The sequence below is a fragment of the Physcomitrium patens genome, chromosome 9, assembly GCF_059467195.1.
Source record: "Physcomitrium patens ecotype Gransden chromosome 9, ASM5946719v1, whole genome shotgun sequence".
NCBI lineage: Eukaryota > Viridiplantae > Streptophyta > Bryopsida > Funariales > Funariaceae > Physcomitrium > Physcomitrium patens.
The window spans coordinates 5,595,593-5,613,454 of record NC_143418.1 but is presented as its reverse complement, the minus strand read 5'-3'; the positions used below and the strand labels follow the sequence as shown (position 1 = coordinate 5,613,454).

General features: G+C 24.7%; 1 long non-coding RNA gene across 1 annotated transcript; it reads left to right on the top strand.

The window, feature by feature from the left end:
* The first annotated feature begins 2,396 nt into the window (after positions 1 to 2,396).
* Positions 2,397 to 6,878, top strand: LOC141045796 (uncharacterized). Its single transcript, XR_012218224.2, has 6 exons — positions 2,397 to 3,890; positions 4,206 to 4,364; positions 4,539 to 4,647; positions 5,127 to 5,249; positions 5,480 to 5,653; positions 6,275 to 6,878. It is a non-coding gene; the product is annotated as an uncharacterized LOC141045796 (long non-coding RNA).
* Positions 6,879 to 17,862: the final 10,984 nt, after the last annotated feature.

Below are 17,862 nucleotides of genomic sequence, written 5' to 3'. Positions count from 1 at the left end.
GTAAATAACATTTTCTTTTTACTTTTTACTTTTTTTCCTACATCAATGTATCACATTTTTATGTTTTTAAGTTCTGGGGTTTAAAAATATATATTGATAAGATGTGTTTTTAGTATGATATGTATAACTTTTTGAAATTAAGTGCAAAAATCCAGCTATGTCTATAAGCTTGAAAAGACACCAGATTGTTTTCTAACCTAATTAAACTCCATACTGTCAGCACTTTGTTATTTAATATTTATAAAAATTTAATGGCTTTTCTTAATCACCTAATATAGCTAAGGTATTGAAAATATATTTTATTACTATTTTTTAATATATTTTTACATAAATATAATTATCTCATTCCTCACAAAGAAGTAGAAATCACAAGTATAACAACTATAACACTTTTAACAACATCAATCAAATTATATGTTTTAGCACCCTTTTATATTTAGAACTTTACTTTAAAATACATATTTTACATATAGCATATGCATTAAATTTTACCCATCAGTGTTTATGCAGCTTGATGATGCTTTATCTCTAACAAATCATAAAAAAAGGCTCTACTAACCTAGCTTCTACATAATACTCAAGTCAATTTTAATGTTTAATTGTACTTAAATAGTTGAGTTTAAAGAATCCTATCTACATTTTTTAAAATAAATCTATTGTGTAGAGATCATAAAATTAATTTTAGCCAATAAATCTTCTTCTTACTCAAATAAGTGTAATCTAAAAAAGGCGGATAAAGTGACATATTTAACTCTCAATTAATGATCTTTAAATTTTTTAACTATTAATTTATTATATGGTATTTTTATTGAACATATTTGTATGCATAAAACCTACTAAATATCACATATTTTATAACTCACAGATATAAATTAAATTAAATTCTGAATAAAAAAATATGATACAACTTTATTCATACCATAGTAATAACATGTTTTTATGTATACTTCAATTAAGTAAATTCAATGCATATATATATATAATATAAAAAAATTATTTATAAATCCCTCAATACATATTTGAGCAAGTGCAATGCCAATACCATTTTATGATAAATTGCATATTTTTCCAAATATTACATGTCTTTTACTTTGAGGTGTTCATATTTGCTTCTGTTATCAAATTCACAAGCTCTAGTAGTAGCTGGATTATTAACTAAAATTTATCTTTATTGAATGATTTAGGTAATAATACATACATTGATAAATACCTTCTAAGTCCCAGTTCTAGTTCCAATTTCCACGCATTCTTTTTCATGAGTTATATTTTGTAGATGATTTTATAAACTATGGTAATAAAGTATTATTAATATTATATAAAATTCTTGATATCTCAAAATATTGGGAATCGTTCTTCAAAATTTGTACGTCATTGTATTAATAGAAGTGGAAAAAAATCACACTGCTCAATGATTTTGATGGAATTTTATATTCAGTAGGCTTTATGAAAGTTTTTATGAAATGATGTCACCAATTTTGTATTATTATTATTATTATATAGCTTTAAAAAATATTAACGTTATTATGTTTTTACCATGTATATTTATTCATGTAAGTGTCCTTTTCAAATCAATATCCACTATGTTTTTAATAAACTTTCTCTTAATATTATTAGATTTATTTTCTAATCCACTTATTTTGCATTGTCATTCGTATAAAATTTAGAGTGTTCTGACCATTCATTGCTTCTAATTGTTCTGGTTTTATTTATGTCCAAAACTTATTTCTACACAGTTTATCAATTTACTAGGATACATAGTTTTCAAAGTACTGAACGTTTTTTTAATGCCTAATATTACTAGTAGCACTTATTTATCTTAAATTTTTTAATGCCACACTACATCTCAGATAAGTTCAATCATTTTTTGAAAAAGTTTTGAGATTGTGTAAAATAAATACAAATTTTTAGTACTATATTTTCTAAAAGATACAAATTAAAATTATTTTTTATACATATAAATCAGAGCTATCTTAAAGACAAGTTTATTGCATAAAAAATTTAAAATATTATATATATATATATATATATATAGAAAATTTTCAGTACATAAGTGTTTTTCATTAAAAATACAGAATAAATCACATAATTATTATATATATATATGGAAATAATATTTTTTGTTTCAAATATCCTTATTAAGTATTTTTATTCATCATTATAATAACCAATGTAGATAGAGATAGATAGATTGGTATATACAAACTTTATTTTCTTTATTATATTTTTAATTATTTGAAGTAATCAATGTAATCATTTTTTTAACTTATTTACATTTATTTTTATTTTAAATATGCTCCACTTGCCTTTCACTGATTTTTAACAAAAAAATTGTTGTTCGATTGCATATATTAGTATCAAAATAATTTATTATAGTTTTTTGTATTGTTATTTTTTTCTTCTTCTTTTAGTTTCAAATACAATCAACACAAGTTAAAATTCAAAAACTTGCATTGGTATCAAGTATTTAAATCTTTACACAAACACCTTTAAAGCCTTAAGAATAATTAACTAATGTTGTATTATAATGCAGTATATATGATATTTGTATAAAACAATGCCATGTATAAAGTTATACTTTTAATATAATTATATTTAATATTGTCTTTAGTTTATATAATCAATTTGTAATTGGTGTAACATTTTTTGTTTCTTTATTTTTATTTCTTTTCCACAAAGATAATATATGAAATATAAATTCTCTCTTTGATATTTTTTTAAAATATTTCTTTGTCTTTAATCCTTTGTAATACACCTTAAAAGCTGCCAAATGTTTTATAGAGAAATATTGAAGTTTTTAAACTTATAACCATATTCCAGTTAATACATTTATGCTATATTTAACAACTAATAATCTCTAAAAATATATTATAACTAGTCTAAGAAACTAAAGAAACAATATATATATTTATATACAAATTCATTTTTATATCTAGGAAATTTTCGTATGTTGATTTATTTATTTACAAAGTATTTTAAAATTATTTTGTGGTAAAAAATGATCAAATTTCATTTTACAAATTCAGATCATGTAGATTTTTCTTATTCATACTCATAACATAATAGTCATTACTGTTTCAAGATATAGCCTTAGATTATGTTTAAAATTCATACACTTAAATTTCAAATCCAATATTTTTAATGATATTAAATCAAAAATAAAAAATAAAAATATATCCAAAACCAAAAAAACGAAAATGTGAAGGTTCTAAATTACTTTTAATTGTTTACCTCTGTAGCTAGTTACTCGTGTCCAATTTCTCTGATTTAACCCAAAAAAAAAAAAAAGGCAGTTTAAGACTCTGAACACACAAAGTATCAAATAATTGACAGTAAATCATTGGACACTAATTCTCCTACTATTGGGTGCATTTTTAATCCATGAGATTTGATGATTGCAGGCTTACAGTAGCTAATATTCGTACAGAAATCAAGAGCAGAAGCAAATGCAAAAGCAGCAGTGAAACGCAGCAGCTCAAGAATTTCAACCCCTTGTTGCCATTCTTCGCCTTTGTCTTCTTCCTTGCAGTTATCTTCATTGCCTTCCTTCCTTGTGTAATACTCAATGTATCACCACCATGTGCACCATTGACTCACACAACTTCCACACTCATCCACTCACAAGTTTCAACCCCCTTCAGATTCGATTCCCATGAGGATAAGGAGTGTCTTTAAATAGGAACAGAAATAGTAAACACAAATCGCTGGCTATATATATTAACAAAGACAAAGATGACGAAGAAGACAAAGGCAAAGTCAATGGTGTGTGGTTTTGACTGTTGTTGCAAAGACCCACTTGTCAAGGTCAAACCAAAACTAAACCTAAAAGCTGGTGATAAATAAATTCTCTTGTATTGAAACTGAAGACCCCATTGCAACATGTGATGGATATGGTATGATCTTCTTCCCAACCTATTTTCCTTTGGAGCTTCAATTTTGTCTTTTTTGAAAAGATTTGAAGTCATTTGATGTGTTTGTGTGTTTCAAAGAGCAGAGAAAGGTATGGCTTGTTGGAGGTGTTAGATTATTTTGGGTTGAGTTTTCTATTATAATTATTATTATTATTGTTATGTTTTGGGAATTACAAACTTTCAAAATGCATAACAAGAGGTTCAGTACATATTCAATGTGTGTTTCAGTATTATGTCTTGATGGTGGTGTTTATTAGACGATTTGATTGTTTTATTATTTGATGTTTGGTTTTGCAGGATGTGTAAATGGTTCAGTGCAAAATTTGAAATTCAACATGAATTTGCAACAGAAATATAGTCAGTTGTGCATGATTTAATGACCTGTGCTTCATGAAATTATTGTTGCAAATAAATGTGGAGAGTGAAAACTGACTTTTTATATCTCAGACAGTAAAAGTAAGAGTGTTCATTTGAGTGAAATTTTTAATAGAAAATTGATGAAATATTATACAGTATTACCATATTTTTGTTTTTCAGAAGAGTGATTTTTGATTGTGGTAATGTGATTACTATACATGATTGCTTGGTATTTGGCATTACATCTATAAATATACATGAAGCTTTTGACAGAGATTCTCAATCACATCAATGATTGGAATATTAAGGGCAATTAATTATTTTATTCTATGGGAAAGAAAAAAATCACTATAATTTTCAACACAGCTAAAGTTCAATTAGTGTGAGTATATTCATCAACAATGATTTGCTGTTTATTTGGATAAAGTCATGTTTTTCTTTTGCAGCATGTTCTTTAGCTAAAGCAAAGTGGATTTGGGTAATTTTCTTTTACACTTTCAATCAAAATTACAAATTGGTAAACAATTTAGTCAACTCATCTAGTTTCCAACAGATATATCGATTTTCCTAGAGCACCGTATTGAATTTAATTTTTTAAAATAAAAAAAGGGAAAGAGAAGAAGTCAGAAGTATATATCCAATCAATGTCAAGTCCAGTTGGAGGAATGGACTCACTCTGGTAGGGCAATGGTCCCATAACAAACACCCTTTGACATGGACCCATTTTCTCATGTGATTGACTGGTCTCAGTCATGGTCAACCCCCATTCCCTTCAGCCCATTTTGCCCCATTCATTGACTGCTTAATTAGATAATTAATTAATTGATTAACTCATCCATGACCCTCAATCACTTGCCCCAGATTCAAGGGGAGTAATGGAGTCCAGCTTTGAGACAACTTCCCAAGCCATGATTGGACCCCATCAATGGCTGCCCCCAATACTACTATTACTACTAAGTTACTTCCCCAATTCACTCATACCTGGTCAGGGAAGTTGGCTCTAACCCTAACATTTGTAGATGTTGAAAAACTGCAATTCATGAAATATGTTAATATGTATATATATATATATATATATATATGTATTTCTATCTGTGTGTGTGAATGTGTGTGTGTGAATAATGATAGTAAGCATGTTCTGTGGCTGTGTAACATTGTGTGTTTAATCACACAGAAGTAACTTTTTTTCAATATTTGTGAATGATTTTCTACAGAATAATCCCTGTTATTATTGAATAATGTATGATGCTGGAGATGATTAATTATGAGGGGGTTGATGTCACAAGAATCTTTGAGTATGCAAGAATGTCCTCATTTAAAGGGAGACACTTGATAACTGATGTGCTGGCTTCATCACAATATGTTGCCTAAGAATTGACTTTTCACAGGTGACTTATCATTTATACAGAATAAACCTAAAATTACCATACTTGTCATCAGAGGATAATTATTGAAGTATATTAGTAATTCTTGGTACTATTGATTTGTGTGATTTTAAGGATAGAATCAGTTTACTGTTGGTAATCAGTTGTTGACAACTCAAAAGTACATAGAAAGTCACACTTTGATAATTCAGTTATTTGAATCATTATATTGAATTAGTTCTTAGTAATCAAATATTCCCATTTATATGTAAGCTAAAAATAATTTAAGTGTACATACAAGTGAAAAAGTATATATATATATATATATATGCACATGTAATCATATTTTATTGTATGCTTTAAAAATCTTAATATAAAATTTTCTTCTAAAACTTATAGACTAACTCAAATTCTATGGATATTGCAATTGTTTTTTCTCAAGCCATTGTGCAACAATTATTTTCTTTCTACTTCAAATTACTTTCTCATTTCTATTTAGAAATTTTGTACATGTAGCGATTAGTTATTTATTCAATTATAAATTTTTGCTTACTATTTTTTTCACTTGAATGTTTTTAAAACTATTTAAGACTAAAGAAAAGTTTTTTTATATATATATATATATATATATATATATTGTTGTAGATTTTTTATTTGCTCAACAAACAAAGATATCTCCAACGTCTATGGCTCAAGAAAGAACAATATAAAATTGACCATGGATAAATACAAAGTTATAAAGGTGCATGCAAATTGTACCTATAGTTTGTCTATGCGCTTTGTTGATTGTTATTACAAAGGTTAATTGAATTAAGAATTGACGTCACATAAATGTCAAAGGATAACTATTTCCTTGTAATGTAGTTGTAATTTGTAGAATATTTATTCTCCTAGCTTTATAAGCCCAACTAAGGAACTTAGCAATAATTAATCTTTGACCAAGATAGACAATGATAATACATGTGCTATTGTAGAAGTTTCTTGATGCATTAAGATTGTGCAATAGTATTACTAGAACACCTACTTTCAACACCAATCTATAAGGTGGCATACTTGGCAAGAGAACAAAGTTGAAGAACTTTGCTCCATATATCATAGCTTCATCATCGTCACATACAACATTGTTTGCTAGTAGAAACATAATCTATCAATGCTTCTAAATTTTTTGCATTGTATGATTTTAAGACCAAATTTGAACTTTGGATTTGTATTGTTATGTTGTGATTAATTAAAAATTCTATACAGTCACTAATACCTAAGATATACTTTGCAAAGTATTAGGAAGCATGATCAAATCTAAATCCTTTTTGTTTACTCAACCTAAAAAAATAGATTACATACAAAAATATTCTTTGGTACAATAGTATTATTGTGCATGTTATTTGTTACAAATAATAAGTTGTATTGCATAAATATCATAGATATATATATTTACCTCAATAAGAAATACTAAATAAAATATAAATATAGGTAGATTTAATACTATCTTATGGAGAAGCTTCTTAGAAGCTTTATAGATGTGTATTTGATTCAATACATATTTATAGTTGATTGGTAGGTTACAAACTTAGCAAAAAAATTAGCCATGTATTACATGTATAGATAGCTTGTAGTACAAGCTAACAATGTAGCAGGCATATATGAAACTTCCCTTGTAATTTAAGGTATGTGTCTTTGTAAATTGGGCACATGTTAGTGGTCCTATAGAATGTCACTACGTAGCTACTAGGTAGATAATATATATGGAGGCAAGAGTGAAGTCTTCTTCACTCTTGTCAATACCTTTCTAATTCTTAGTCATGTTTTAAGACTTTTTAATCTTCTTATCTTTAGTAATAGCCATTCTAGTTTAATATTATATTATCTTTGAGTGATTCTTTAGTCATTTCAAGTGACACAAGAGTATATTGATCTTTTAGTTTTCTAAAATTCATGTCTTTAATAGCAAATGACATTGGAGGTATCACTTATAAGCATGAAATTGCACATTGATTTACAATTAATGTTAATGTGAACCTATATGGATCTCATAATAATTTATCTTATTCTAATAATTTTAAAATAAACTCATTTAGCAAACTAAATGATTGTTAGAGTCATTTAGCTATTGAATCATTTCTTGTTAATAGAACATTTTATAATATATAATATTAGTTGTAGATTTTTTATTTGCACAATGAACAAAGATACAATGCATGTGGCTAGAAAAAATTTACAACAACTAATAAAAAAATTAAATATGAAATATAAAATTCTTATGATAATTTTTTTTAAAGTAAAAATCTTGGTACATTAAAATAATAAAAATAAATTTATTAATTTATTTTTTAATTTTTAATCTTTTATACTAAATATATATTTTTTCAAATGTAAATTCTAATTTATTTATTTATTTTTTAAAATTCAATTATTATTCTGATTTTTTATCTGATTCTATTTATTTTCTTTAAATTCAAAATTAGTATAAAATATGTTTTGTTCACATTAAAAAATATATATATTTTAGTAATAAAATTTGAATTTGATCTATTTTGTAAACCAATACTCTATAATAATACACTTTATTTTTACCCTTTCTATATAATTTATTTATAAATAATCAAATAATACAATATATATATATATATATATATATATATATATATATACACTTAATCTAAACTTTCTTCAAAATCTTATTATTCTTATATAAAATAATAAATTATTAATTTTATTCTACTTTTAATATATAAAAGATTTTGTAATTATATTTTTATTATTTATACATAAAATTTATTAATATTTTAATTTTTTATTTTCAAATAATAAATTTGATAATATACTATGTTATGTGACTATGGATTCTTATAATTTAGGTGTGAATTGGATGATGATTGTATATCAAACTTTAGAGCTACACCATGTATTTTAATAACTTAAAGATAAAAAAAATTACTCTTAGATTAAATATTATTTTTATAAAATAAATGAAATAACCATCAAAAAAATTATATGACTATTGTGATAGATCTTTGTAACATCTAATAATTTTCTTGTTTTAACATATACAAGGACGTTATGTAAAATCTAAATAATAAATAAAAGCATAAAAAATTAGATAGTTCAAATTAATATGTATTATTTAGGAGAATTTTAAATAGATCCAAGCTTTTGCTAAATTGATCCACTCATTGTAACAATCATAAAAATAAATAAATAAAAATATCTACTAGATTCATTTCACTACTATTGGATCCTCAACATTCAAAAACCAACCACATTCATCATGATTATCATATTATTCATCCTAAGTGGGTTGATTGAGTGAAAACATGAATCTATTCAACATTCTTTTTTATTTATATAAAATAAGTAGCTTGATTAAAATATTAAAAAAAATTTACACGATTAAAAAATATATGAATTATATTTATATTTTCTTATAGAAACTTCTTAGAAAAAACATAAACATGCATTTTGAAATTTTATACATATATACATATCTATATATATATATATTATATATTTAAAATAATATAAAAATTATTATAAAAGTATTAAAAAATTCTATAAATTAATATTAAAATACGTTCTTGATAACTTTTCATATTCTAAAAATATAATCTACAAAAAAAAGGTCACCAATTTCTTGTTTTGTGTATTTATCTCTATTATTAAATCTAGTACTATAATGTAAGTATTATTAAATCTATGTCGATGATATACTATGATTGTAGTTATTGTCTTATCTCTGACTTTTTTGATAAGCTAAAGATACTATTTTTTTTTATATTGTGGCTGTGATTCTTTTGACAGCTAAGATGTATCACATGTCTATGACTAAATTCAAATATGCAGAACACAATGAATTTATGAATTATTTCATAACAAATTTAAGAAAAAAATGATGTTCATATATGTTTCTTATATAGGATTTATTTATTACAATTACTTAAAACACACACATAAAGTCTACTATTATGTGGAAAAATAATTTCTTTTAAGAGAAATTAGGTATAAATATTTTATAATTATTGAAATTTTAGAAATAACAGAATTTTATATAATATTATAATTTTAATAAAATTTTGCATAAGTATAGTTTTTGAATGAGGTTTTGTAAATCCTTATAATATATATATATATATATATATATATATATAAATTATTTTATCTTACTTTGATATTTTAAAAAACATTTTTTTTGTAGCATACAAGTGATTTACTTTATAAAACTAATGTATTAGTCTTTTTATATATTTATAAAATAATTATAATATGATTATAATTTTTTAAACTAAAAATTAAATATATTGTAAAAACTATAAAGTACAACAATGAGATATGTTATATTCAATAAATAAGTGATAAAATTATAGTTTTTACTTATTACAATTTGAAGTTAATATTTAAATATTAGTATCATTATGAAATAAAATTTGGCTTCATTTTAAGTGGGGCTCTTCTAAAACATTATATATATATATATATATGAAGCTTTTAAATGTTATAAATAATAAATATTTGAATTAAAAAAATATTTTAATGCTAAAAGGATATTTAAAATACTAATTTATGTTTTTTTTTTTTTTTTTTAAATAACTAAAACAAATATTCTTATTTGAGTTAGTAGAAATTATAATACCCAAATGAGTTAAACCATAAATGCTGAATTTTTAAAATAATTACTCTTTATTATTTAAAAGTCTTCAACAACAAAAATAAAAACTACATTGATTCAGTATATAATATATTTTAAAAAGCCAAATAAGAAGATTACAGATTAGTGTCGAGTTTAAAAAAAAAAATGGTTTTTGATTACTGTACATATTAAAGGTAAAAAAATTACCATATACTTTGTTTAAATTGTCAAAACTTTGGTGTATTTTTACTGAAAAATATTTTATATTCTTATAATCGGTGTAGACCAAGGTATTATATTAAATAAAATTAAATGAATAATAAAAAACTTAATTTTTATATTATAAAATTATTTTTCATCACACCTTTTCAAAATAAAAAAAATTAGAATACAATTATGAGCAGAATATAAAATATTTATGAAGTTTCATAATAATTGTATAAAAATTTGGTTCTAACATATGGTCTTGATTATTAATCTTTTAAAAAAACGTATTCAGGTTGATTTACTTAAAGTAAATAACATAAATACAAAATATTTTTTTAGTATATTTTAATTATATATTGGATTATAAATCAATCTTAGAAAGTGTTTAATAAAGATCTTACAAATAATATTAGCTTAAAATAATAAATCAATTTCTTATACTTAAATTAGTATACCTACAAAAAAGATGATATGTGTTACCTTGTAATAAATTAATAAAGTACGTTCTAAAAATTCATTAAGTAAATGAAAAAGAAAGCTTCAATATTAATTTAAATTAAAATAAAACATAAGTAATCTAACATATGTATTATAATAAAAACAGGCACGAAATTTCTACATGTTATGCAAGTATTGCAATAAGTTTTTATTTAAGTATGTTTCATTATTCTATATAAAAATAAATTTATATTAAATTTGACTGAAGAATCAAATAAAATATTAATAAATTGATTATTATAAAAACACACAGTATATATGTATTTTAAAATGGCGTTATTGTACTAACGCAGTATTAACTGAAGTGAATTTTAATTACAAAGTCATCTTTTAAAAATGCTGATTGCAAAATTTGTATTTCTGAATTTTTTTTTAATTAATTAAAAAAAATTAGTTCCTTTCATTTGTTCAAGATCCCTTGTGATGCTGAAGAATTGAAAATTTAATACTTCAAATGATAAAAACCGCTATATCTACAAATCTTCATACTTCATTACATTGGTAAAAATATAGATGGTAAGCGGATTTTAAACGAAAATTATATATATTTTTATGTTATTATTTTTTATTGAAATTAATAAAAATATTGATAATTGTTTGCTTCAACTACCTTCTATTTGATTACTATCGTGAAATAACCATTACATAAGGTTTTTTAATTAATGAAGAAATATGAAAATAGGATAGAACGTTAATTAATTACAAAATAAAAAAGAACTTGATGAATTTTCATGTAATTAATTATTACATGAGAACCATTACAAAGAGTATTTTATGCTCTGAAAATAAAAATATCAAAGAAATTATTTAGGCATGTACCAATCTCAGAAGAAAACCAAAATCACACAAAAAGTTTAAATGTTTTAATGACAGTTTTAATGTTTTATTTTAAATAAATAAATATATATATATATATATATATATATGAAATAGTCACATTGTAATACTATCAATACATAAATGAATGTAAGGTACAACAACTATCAGAACCACACACAGTAAAAAAAAACATTGTGTATACCAAAAAAATCTAAAAGATATATATATATATATATATATATACTAAAAGAACCCCATTTAGCAAGTTAATTGATTATGTAATTGTTGCAATAACCTTAAGTTATTGATATTTGAATATAGTAGAGATATTATTGCAATGAAAATGTATCATATAAAAGTTAACAAACAATATTGGAATCTATAAAAGATTTACTTTTCATTTTTTTTTTTTTTTTTTTTTTTTTTTAAATTGAAAATGAGGTTTTCATAATAATTTATACCTTCTAAAAATTATAAAATGATGAATAAACACAATACTATTTATCTTAAATATATATATATTTTAGAAAATTTTATTAAAAAAATCCAAATTTATATACAGATTAGATAAGAGATGTGTTTAAAAATAAAAATAAAATAAATTAAAAAAAAACAAAAAAAACAACAACACAATAGATAAAATTATCCAAATTAATGTTATTCATTTCAAAAAAATAAACATATAAAGAAAATAATTTTAAAACTTCTAAAACTTACTTTAGTATTTTAATTTTTTAAATTTATGACAATTGTACTATCATATGCTAATCATTTCAAATAATAATAGATCTTAAATAATATATATATATATATATATATATATATAGATAAATAATATATATATTATCAAATTGATAAATTTTTTTATTCCAATTGAATAAATCAAGCACATAAGCACTCAAGCACACAAGCACTCAAGACAAAGATTAGAAATAAGAATGTGAAATAAGAGAGTATTAAGGATAATAATTACAAATAAAAAAATCTTCAATACAATCTTAGGTAACTTGAAAAGAATAGATATTTACTCAAAGATAATAATACATTAGAATTACAATGGCTTTGCCAAAGATAAGTAGAGTTGAGATTCTAGAAATAAGACTAAAAACAAAAAAGATATTGACAAGAATGAAGAAGGCTTTACTCTTCTATCCATATATATTATCTAATTAGAAGCTACGTTTCTATAGGGCCTCCAACACATGTTTAATTTACAAGGCAAGTTTTTTTATGCATGTATATAGCTAATTTTTGATATAAGTCGCTAATATGTGTGACTTGTATCTAATTTCTTTACCAAATTATTAATCTATTAATCAATGATAAAATTGTGTAATATAATAAGGTATAAATAAGATATTCATATTGTTGATGCATAAAGATAGATAATTAGAGTAATATTTGAGAAGTTTATAAAAGTTTCTAGAATTGGAGCTAGGTTAATGGACTATGTAGGATCTACCATAGAATATTCTAGAAAGAGCTTAGGACAGTTATTTAGGTAGGATCTACTACTAAGAATATTCTAGAAAGTTCTAAAATAATTAGACAAAGTATAAATAGGAATAGCTAGGGCCATTTGGGCATCTCGTCAGATATGAATTTTCATCCTTTTTCTTAATAAAGTTTGATTTTATAACTTCATGTTTAATTCTTTTTTTTGTTTTGTTTTTTGTTTTGTTTTGTTTTGTTTGTTTGTTTGTTTGTTTGGTTGTTTGTTTGTTTGTTTGGTTGTTTGTTTGTTTGTTTGTTTGTTTGTTTGTTTGTTTGTTTTTTTTTTGTAGTTTGCTTTATCTTACATTGTGATAGAATTTATATTGTTGTAGTTTATAAAGATTTTAAATTTTTGAGATAGTTTATTTTGATTTCATTAGTATCAAAGTAAATATTAGATTATTCTTTGATAGCGTGTTGATAGCCACAGTGTAGTTCGAGATCAATTATTGTGGTCATGATGGATATTGTATTGATGCTACCACGAGCTACTCTTAAGAAGTTAGCTACATGGAGAGAAGGCATTATAATAGTGGAGTCTAATAAGGAAATTGAAGCATAGAAGATATAGCAAAGTAATCCCGGACTAAGGCTCAGATACAACACCTCCTAGGCCAGTTAGCTACTCTACAAGGACAAATAGAAGCCTTTAAGACAAGGTAGTCAACATTTATTAGGCTGAAATTGAATAAGTCTAATACATACTTTAAGACTTCAAAGCAAGAAGATATATGTCAATGGTTCTTCAACATGCGACAATATGTCAAACTATTTGGGACAAATACCATTGAAAGAATTATGTATGCAATCAATTATTTAAGAGATGTGACAACCATTTGGTAACGACTTCAAAGCTATAGAGTCCAAGGTGGATTTTGTAGTAATGAGGAGTTTGAAACCTAGATTTGGAATCAATTTTGGTCTATTAATGTAGAAAAGATAGCACACGATTAGTTGATAAATCTTCCTCAATCCACATTAGTGCAAGATTATGTCTCTTAATTCAAATTTTTATATCTCCAAATTAGTAATATTTCAGAGGTGGAGATGATGGATCAATTTTTATAAGGCTTGAAACGTGGGGTCCAACGAGAGGTAGAACTTAGGAATCCACAAACATTTGGAGAGGCAATTAAGATTGCAGAGAAGCTTGATGCTATAAATTTTAGAAATTATAGAGCATGACCTATAGCATGAAGTCTTATACTACTATCTAATAGTATGCTATAACAACCAATGCCAATAGAGATTGATGCTTTGTAAAGATTATTGACACCACAAAGAGGATATAGCAAAGACAACATTTTGTACATGCTATGAACATTTTGAAGAGTTTATTTTATCTTTTGGCCTCACCAATGTTTCAGCCTCCTTCATGAGTCACATGAACATATTGTTTTGGGACCTTTTGGAAAAATATGTAATTATCTTTATTGCAATCATATGATTCCAATCTTCTTTATACACTTGACATTAATACTTCTGACTTTGCTATTGGAGCAGTTCTTCAACAAGACTTTGATAGGTGCTTTTAAACCCTAGTGTATAAATCATGTAAGCTCAAAAGGGCAAAGCAAAATTACTCTACACATGATCAAGAGCAATTAGTGATTATACATGCTACGAAGAAGTGGTGATACTATCTGTTGGAGTAGCTAGTGATTGTTTGGATTAACCATTGATCTTTGCTACACAATTTGTATTTAGAAAATATGAAATCACAACATCATTATTAAAAAGAACAATTTTAATTTTTTGACATTTAGCTTGAGTACAAGCAAGGATGATAACATATTGTGTTAGATAATTTATTGCAAAGACTAGACTTGAAGGCCAAATTGGAAGACAAAACGAAAGTTGCTACCATAAATAGTGTCATTTAAAACCTAACCAAAGAAGCAGAATAAAAAGAAACTATGTATTGGGATGCTTATTTCAAGATAATTAGCAATTGACTAAATATGAATGATATATAGTATCAAGATTAAAATCTTAGTGATGGCTTGTTTTATTTCAAAAAACAGATTTATGTATCTGATAATGCTATACTTCTGGCATGCATACTTTAAGAGGGACATGAAATTCCAATATAAAGATATCTAGGGCATGAGAAGACTTTAAAACGGATCTCTAGAATATGATTTTGGATAGGTTTGGATTATGATGTTTGAGCTTTTGTGAGCTCCTACAAGTCATGCAAATATAATAAAGTACACAACGCACCATTTTCTAGACTATTGTAGCCAATTCCACTACCTATGGTACATTGAGAGCAGATAACTATGAATCTTATTATGTATTTTTCACAAACGCCTCACAATTCCATCATGGTTGTTGACTTTGTGGATCAACTCTTGAAGCAAATTTACTTGATTATGGTGCGCTCAAATATTGATGCTCTAGCACTTGTAGGGATCTTCTTTGACATTATCTTTTGTTACTATAAATTACTTCAAGTCATCATTTTAGATCCAGATCCATGCTTCATGGGAAGTTTTTAGCATGACTTATTTAAATTACTAAGCATATAATTTACCATGTCTATGGTCTTTGATTCCTAAATAGATGAACAAATAGAATATATAAATTGGATCTTAGAAGATATGCTATATGCATTCGTGGCAATTCATCATAATGACTGAGATAAATATTTGATGCCCTTAGAATTAACTTACAATGATAGTATTCAAGCAAGTATTGGTCATTTACCATTCTTTTTTAACACTAGACAACATCCAATTATTTCAACAACTCTCTATCATGCCATTGACACCAATAATCCAACAATGGAAGAATTCATACAATGGCTTACAATGACCTTATAGGAGGTACAACACCACCTCTTTACTATTTAGAATTGATAGAAGCAGCATGCAAGTAACCTTCAGCAATACAAGACCTTTTAAGATGGTAATCAAGTATTACTCTTTACTACCAACTTGCTACTTACTATAGCAATCCAAATCCGTTAACTAGTACTTTGGTGGCTTAGACCTTTTTTCATTTTGGCAATGATTTTTGATGTCATATATTGCCTCAAGCTTCTACCATATATTTGGGTCCATCCAATTTTTCATGTTTTACAACTCAAGGAATTTCATATCAAGCCAAGATACTTTTTGGACCAATACCAACTACCACCACTACCAATTATAGTTGATGATCAAGAAGAGTATGAAGTGGATAATATTTTGGAGCAATGCTACCTTCATCGTGACAATGGATATCCACAACTTCAATACAAAGTCCTTTAGAAAGGTTATTCTATCCACGATGCAATGTAGGAACATGCACAAAATTTCATTCATTGCTAAGAAACAATTTGGAGATACCATTGGAAGTAAAATAAAGATGTTTTGCATTAGTGGAGGAAGATTAACCATAGTAGAGTATAGATAAGATATTTGTACTGTTGATGCATAAGAATAGATAGTTAGAGCCATATTTAAGAAGTTCATAGAAGTTTCTATATTTGAGGCTTGATTAGTGGACTATACATGATCCACCATGGAATATTCTAAAAAGACCTTAAGATGATTATTTAGATGGGATTCATCATTTAGAACATTTTAAAAAGTTCTAAGATGATTGGATAAAGAGTAAATAAGATTGACTAGGACCATTTGGGCATTTGGTCAAGTATGGCTTTGGACTCTTTTCCTTAATAAAGTTTGGTTTTAGAACTTCTTGTTTAGTTCTATTCTATTTTCTTTTATTGTAATGTCACCTATCTTAAGTTGTGGTGGGATTTATGTTGTTGTGGTTTAAAAGGGTCTTAGATTTTTGAGATAGTCCGGTCCTATTTCATCTAAAATCAAATTCAAGTCTATAAAGATTCTATGAAGCTACTCAACAATATATTATTAAACCCACATTCATTTATCTTTTATCTAATATTTTTTATTTAAGTAGAAATATATATATATACATATATATATATATATATATATTTCTGATAGGAGATTAGGAGAAGGATAGAAATATAGGAGACAAGAGATAAAGGTTGAAAATGGAGAAAAAAAATGGTTCAAGGTGAAGTAAAATTTATTTTAAATAATTTAAATTTGTGATTATATACAATACTGAAAACCTTAACCAATTAGTGATTTTTGTAGACAAATAGATAGTCACAATTTTTTATATAAGTAGATAGTAATTTAATTAATTTCTAAATTAAAATTAATTAAATTATGTCTCACAAATTTATTTTTATTATAATATTTTTTTTAAATATGTATTTCAAAACTTATATAAATAAAATTATTAGTTTCAATACTAAAAATATAAAAAATAAAAAATGATAAGTAAAAGTCATTATTATAAAATATGTATATTAACATAGTTTCATCTTATTCTTTGAAATGTATATCTATTAATATATTATAATATAAATAATTACTGAAATAATAAGTATTTTTTTAATTATCCTAAAACTTTTTTATATAATTAAATACCAATATTTTGTATCTAATAAAGTATAAAATTAGACTATAATTTTACTAACTGAAAATTAACCATATTGACTATAATTTTTTTTGAAAAAATCAATTAGATTATAAGACATGAGCTTTAGAATTTATCATTGATACAATCT